Source organism: Furipterus horrens, unplaced genomic scaffold (genome assembly GCF_987537825.1).
Source record: "Furipterus horrens unplaced genomic scaffold, mFurHor1.1.pri manual_scaffold_3, whole genome shotgun sequence".
Taxonomy (NCBI): Eukaryota; Metazoa; Chordata; class Mammalia; order Chiroptera; family Furipteridae; genus Furipterus; species Furipterus horrens.
In genome coordinates this window covers 199,672,319-199,679,867 of record NW_028327173.1, presented here as the reverse complement: position 1 = coordinate 199,679,867, position 7,549 = coordinate 199,672,319, and positions in this window count along the sequence as shown.

Here is a 7,549-nt window from a genome sequence, read left to right as displayed (position 1 = left end):
TAAGGAGAAGTCTCATCATGAAAAAATGTTTCATGAAAAACTATTTCTAAAATATAGGTTCATATGCAAATGGGAATTGATAGTCTTGTCTGGACTTGGATTTGACTTGACACTTTTACAAATGACTCAGGAGTTTTCATTTCAGTTGTCATAGTCTGAAGGCTAAGGATTTAAAAATTAAGGATCCTCTGCAAAAAAATAATGTACTTAAAAATTGTTTTGAAGGTCTTGGAATAAAGTTTCTACTATTGAAAAAAATGAGGGGAAGTATAAAATAAATGAATGAATGCTTTTTCCTAGAAAAAGAGTACATGTGGACAGAGCTCTGGTTTATAAGCCAGAAGCTTAGATTTACTGCTAATAACAAGAAATCATATACACGCTAAATTTTCCTATTCGTGTGTTTTTTTTTTTTAATCTCTAAAAGGAAGATTTTGGACAAAGTCATTCCCAATGGTCCTTTCGATCTCTAGCTTACTGTGACTTTGATATTCAGGATATTTGTCAAACACTAGCAGTTCTTTAATACAGCACATTTGGATAAATTATTTCATAAAATTAAAGAACATTTTAGAACTGGAAGCTATTTTCCCACTTAGAATTTGAAGAGGCAGAGGTTCACAGTGGTTAGAATGACCCTCAGACCAGGTCCCAAACACTGGCAATGTCAGAAGCTCAGTCCCCATCTCCTGACAGTAATGTCCCATTCTTTTCAACAAACCAGACTCCATTTATTATGACCAGTGAACTGAAACACAAATGTTAATCTTTTGCAATCGGTGTCTGTTTTTTAAACATTTTCTGCTACCGTATGCAAATGACTGTACAATATACCTTCCACGAAGCTATGTGAGTCACACAGATTTTAATCATGTGTTTAGTTGTCTATTTGCCCTTTGTCATATCTGTAAATATAGGCTATATTTGTGAGAAAAGTGAATCTCCTCCAAAAGACAGAACAAAAACAAACAGACAAACAAAAAACACCCTTATAGAAACATAGAGAATAATGTTTGATCAGATATCTGGGCACCATAGCTCAGCCAGGTGGACACATACAATTAATCATCACGCTGATCTTGAGGACTATGAAAAAAATTGTGACAGGATATAAAGACAGAGGATGGCAGGTACTATTTTCATCAGGATGATCTAGGTAGCGTCTTTAGGAAGAGAGCATTTGAGCAGAGACTTGAAGGAAGAAGCCTTCTGTCTATCTAGTTGAATGATGTTCCAGGCAGAAGAAACAGTACATGCAAGACCCTGGGTGGCAATATGTTTGGTGTCATCAAATTCAAGTGAGGGACAAGCCTGTATAATCTGGGTACACTTGCTTTTTTCAATTGCACCTGATCACACAGGCTGGGTTTCTTTGGCCACATGTACTCTGTTATCCATCTGGTGCCGTTAATATAGTACTTATCATGCTTTAATTTCTATTTCCCTAATTAGACTATAATCCAGTTAGACTTTCTAGTTCAGTATCTGGTCATTCCTTGTTGCTTACAGAAATTAATGAATTCTTCTACATGACTAAATCTAGAGGAGGAAACTGATATATTTTAACTTTTTTTTACTAATGAAGTACATATATACTTTGTAATTTGTAAACCTTTTAAAAACATTAAAAACAATAAAATATGTTTGGATTTGCTTTCTGACAGCCAATACAAAAGAAATCTATAACCATCCAATACAGTAGACTTCAGACACATGTGGTCATTGGAAACTTCAAATGTGGTTACTCTGTACTGAGATGTCTAAAATATCCACCTGATTTCAAAGATGTGGTATGAAGTAAAATATCGTGTAAATATTTTATTTACAATTGCTTTCTGTTGACTACACACACAGAAGATAGTATTTTGGTTCTATTGTGTTCAAGAAAATGTATTACTAAAATCAATTTCATGTGTTTCTCTTTATTTTTTTAATGTGGCTATTAGAAAATGTAAAATGACATATGTGGGTTGCATTTCTGGCTTGTGTTACATTTCTAGTGGAGAGTGTTGGTCTACACTGTTACAAACCACGTTTCTCATTTCAGAGATATGTAGACCCCGAAGTCATGATCCTTTGCTATTGAGGTCTCTGCTCTTGTTTCCCAGACCCTGTTCCTGGTGTTCATTTGCAAAGCTGTTGCATTCTCAGTCAGTACAAAGAGCAAGGTGTCTGGTCTTCTGCTGCCCCTCTGACAGAACACGATAATGGGCCTCCTTTAGAACATTCTACATCTGTTTGCAGGCTATGAACTTAAAAAAAATAATAATACAGATAATCAGCAATATGATACATGAGGAAAAAATAGATTATAATATCTTTAAAAGTGATAGGTAATTATTCACGCACAAAAATCCCCATCTCTCCAATTTCATTGTAAACTCTCGGAAGGCAGGAACTGTGCTTATCACCCCTTTCTTTCTGCTTTTATTGTTTTCTTCCCTGCACCCCCTTGGTCTTGCTTGGCATTGCATGAGGATGTCAAGGCTTCACACAGCTGTTAACTGTAAAGCCTACAGAGGAAGTCCTAGTTCAGTCCCAGGGGACTTAAATATCTTTCATCCAAGAAGTTACTATTCAGAATTTTTGTCTCACAAACTTAAATTATTATAAATAAATTCATCAGGTATCTCATCCCTAATTGCCAAGGTCACAGGCAAGATTCTAAACCTTCCTACGTTGTCAGTTCTCTCCTAGATTCTCATCTCTTAAACATTGTGGTTTTGTTAGCTTTATTTTGGCCCATCCTCTCCCAGGTCTCTCTTTGTACCCTCTTATCCCCACATTCTATGCAATAAAACTCACATTATCCAATTAAAAATCACCCTGGTATTCTCAAACTCCTCATCCTTGTGCTCAAACTTCCTAAAACTCATTCTATGATCAGAGGCAACGAATAGCTGCTTTGTCTTTAAATCCTGCTGACTTGAGATCCAGGAACTGGAGGGTACCCACTGATACTAGCATTTCCAGAATATTTTGTCCACACCTAAATCAGGACTTCATCGCCATCTCTTAACGGGATATCACAAATGCCTCTGCACTGCCAACCTGAGCTACTCAAGTGAATGGAGGCTCTTGCTGCTTTCAGGCCTCTAATTTATTCACGACACCATAAGCCAAGGTGACCTTTCTAAAATGCAGATCTGATCATGTTATTCTGACACTTAAAGCTTATTTTAATGACTTCTGTTTCTTTTATTTGAAAAGGTACGTAAATAAATAATTATTAAAGCTCTCATTTTCCACCGCAATTTGACTCCTAAATCTAATCTATATCCACCTTTTCACCTAAATGTCACAAGCTACAGTCTTTAACAAGAAGAATCTGAACTTTTTCCCTTTGGTTTCCTTGTTACTATTTATCTTTAAATATCAGATTAGATAATTCAAAAGAATCTCTAATGCCACAAAATAGGTATAAATTATGTCTAATTTCTCACATAAGACTTATGTTAATAGTATTGTTTATTTTAACATTTACTTTTCTTAGTAACTTGTATATTTGTTAAAGGCAGAAACTATGAATATTTTGTCCAATAATAAACAGGGTCTAACATTTGCATAGGGTAGTCCTTAAATAAGCATTGATTGAATGAATGAAAGATACATTTGAAATATGTTATTTTGGAGCTAACAATACATAACGAAGAAGATTTTAAATAGTGACTTTTAATTCTCTGGATTAGACTGTGTTGTGAGATAATATAAAGAAATGTTTAAGATTACAGATTTAAGGGAGGGAGATGGTACAGGAATTAAGAAGCATAGTAGGAGGGAGTGGAGTAGATAGGAAGATGTTGAGAAGAACTATATGCACAACCAATGGACATGGATAAAAGGGGGGCAACTTGAGCGAGAGGGGGTCACTAGGTGGAGGGGAAAAAAGGGGAAAGAAATTGGGACAACTGTAATAGCATAAACAATAAAAAGTGTATTAAAAATAAAAATTAAAAAATTACAGATTTAGAATTGGACAAACCCAAGTTTGATTCCCACCTCTGAAACTATCCGTTGGACCTTGAACAAGACACTAAACATTTCAAGGCAATTTATTCCTTCATATATTTGTTTGTAGTGCTGACCATATAGTGTAATTGAAATGATCAAACAGGGTGGTGTTTGAAAATTCTGGCTCACTGCTTACCTAGAACAAAGTTAGTGTTCATTAATACCAGCTATTGGTAGATGTAGCCTAATCCTGCAAAATCATGTCTTCCAGCTTGAATTTCATTTTCCCACATTAAAATATTTAAAGACCCAATTTTCTGGTATTAAAACACATTTTTGAAAGAAAGATGATCTTCATTTACAATAGATATATTTACTCAACACAGGACTTCATGTCGACACTGTATCCATGGAGCATCAATTTACTAATCATATTTTGCTACATACATGGCTCATAAGTTTGTCCACAGGCAAAAAAATTCCTAGACAAGTTGCTAATATAGTAGCTGTGGTCTGGATGACATAGATTTTATTTTGACTGCAAGTGAGAAGAAATAACACCACCAACCGTTAAATGGGTGCTGGCACAGATGCTATTCTCTGTGATTCTCTTTGTCTGGTCTAAGCAGATCTACTTCTCTTCCATGTTCAGGACCAGAAAACAGAGGAAAGCAAGTTTTCCAGACACCTCCAGAATACTTTTCCAAAACCATTCTGTATTTTTAAACTATACAGGGGTGTGAAAAAGTAGGTTTACAGTTGTGAGCATGCAAAAGACAGTTTTTTTTCTTGTATTATTATTTATTATCTTATTATTTGTTAACATTATGACTGTAAACCTACTTTTGCCCACCCCTGTATTGGAAGCTAACAAGAGAGTAAAAATGTCAACCTAGATTATTTTACACAACATATATTTAAATATTATTAAGTTCTAGGCCTTGTGTAAACATCTGATTTATAATTTTTAATTGGATTGGAGGCTAATATTTTCTCCCATCCTCCTATTCCCTCCCCACCACCACATACATGTACACTTTAGGGTCTAAAATTAAATAGTATAGCAAATGATTATTTCATCTTGCATCTCCTGGCAGAAAAAAAGAGACCTTACAACACTATCACCATGATCTTGCATATTCACTGAAGGCCTCCCTCTGCCCAGCACTGAGGTTCCAAGGGATAAACCTTGGCTTATAGCCTAAATGGGAGGCAGGCCCTGCACGTGGAGAGAAGGCAGACATAACAGGGATAAAAGAAAGCTTAAGTACCTGTTCGAGAGATGAGTGGTAGGTACAAATTGATGTAAATTATTTAGGAAGATTCGTTTCGACAGATGCTCAGGTTCTTGTTGTACAGGGGTTGACAATGAGCTTAGGGAAAGTTTTAAAGGGGCCTGAGACACCCGGATATGTAATATGGGCCTTGCTCCTTAAACAAGAAGAAACTAACAATGGCTTCTGAACAGAAGTAAATACATAAAGGAGTAGAATAAAAATGGAAACAATATTCTAAGAGTTATTTATTTTTTTAGGAAAGGAGTAGAAGGCAAGAAGAGGCAAGGAGGATGCCGGGAAGGCTAGAGCAGATTCTTACCACTTAGTTACATTCTAATGGGGACTTTCTCTGACTAGAGGACAGCCAACATTAGATATATTTTATTAGAGCTTTTCTTCCCATAAGAAACACTTTCTTTTCCAGATACAGTAAAGTGGTGGTACTCCAAACAAAAGGCATGCACCTATTTTAATTCAAAAGGAGCACTCTTCCAAAGGAAGTCATTGCACAGCTCAGTACAGCATGTTCCACATGTAAAACTAGGTGCCTTCTTCAACAGGAGCTTTTGACTTCAAATAGCATTGCAGATGTTGAATATTTCAAGTCCCTCCGCATTTGGGATTGGTCAGATTGGTCTATCAGAAAGGTTATGTGTTTACAATGAAAGAATGTTTGCCTGTGAATCACATTGAAATGGCAAAGTGTTTATCCCAGAGAAGCTTACATAGCTATTCATGTATTTTTGCTACCGCAAGCCCTCAACTCAGAAGAAAATAGCATGGTAAACATTACCATCTGATTGATGAGCTCATTTCTCCTCCAAAGTGTGTGTAACACAATGAATCAGGTAATAAAGAGGTCAACAATGGCAGGTCTGCACTTAACTGGAGCTTATTATATTTTAGAGATGATTCAATAAAGTTGCACCAGCGACAGTATAAATCATCGGCTTCACATTTACACGTTCTATCACAGCCGTGAGAAACTGACATTTTCTTTTCAATGACTGAGAACATGAATATCCTTGTATAGAACACTTCTTTTTTTTTACCTCAAATGTAACTTTCATTATTTGTATATCAGAAAAACCTTTGAATGACAGAAGTCAATGCTTTGGGTTATGCAAGATTATTTCTACTCTGGAAATGATCAAGTCTTTCTGCCATCCACTGAAATAGATGTAATTGGGGCTAGTACAATACTAAATGTTACAGAATACTTGAGAATTATGTATTGCTCTCTTGAAATATGATGCAGTTCCAGGGGTTTATGCTGGAAATGGAATCTAAGTATTAAAATTGTTCAGGAAACTAAGAGTTTGGGGTTTGAGAGTGATGGGGAGAAGAGCAACCTTTACTGCATTTAGGTATCACAATAAACTTGATTTGATATGGTCATAAACTTTAAGGTAAAAACAATGCTCACAAAAATAAATAATGGCATTGTGGTTAACATTTAAGCAAAATTAACTACTATAGGAAGCTTTGCTTTTAACCAATACAATACTGACATTATTTATACATATTTTATTAGCCATTAATATTTCATCAAAGTATTTCTCAAATTTATTAAAGACTACCTATGTCAAATACTCCATGTCCTCTCTTTTGCTGAATATTAATATATATGACACCAATCTTACATAGTCCTTTCTTCAAGGAGTTGTACTTGATAAAGAGAAATAAAACATTCTTAACAATGATATAAAATGCTAGTGTCACCAAAAAAATGACAGCTAAAACTATATGAGGGTTCAAGGGAGGGAAAGATGACATCTGGCTGCTCATGACATGCATGTTGGAGACATCAGAGAATATGTCAAAAGCTATTGCTTTGATTGAGAATTGAAAGGACAGCTAGAAGTTAGACCTGCACAGAATGATGACACTCTAAAAGATGCCACTGTGGGAATAGCAGTGGGCAACTCTTTATTTAGAGATTTAATTGAAGACAATGTCAAGTGACACAGTCAAAATAATAGCCTAGGACCAGATGACAGAAGTTTTGAATACCAAGCAACACTTTATGTGTTAGATGATCGAAAGCCACTGAATGTTTTCAACAGGGAAATGAAAGAAATTACACTCTAGGAAGATGAATGGCAGTGTTAGTTGGAGTTGGGAGGAGTAGAAGGTAAAAATGGTAATATTTTAGGCTTCACAAAATAAGAGGAGGAACTGAGGGAGTAGAGGATATGGCAGCTAGATATATTAATATTACAGAACTGAATTACTTTAATGACTGGTGTAGTGTGGGAGAGGAAATGGATGATCGGGGAATACGTCCCGTAGTCCTTGGAATGGTATGCACTGTCGCTCCT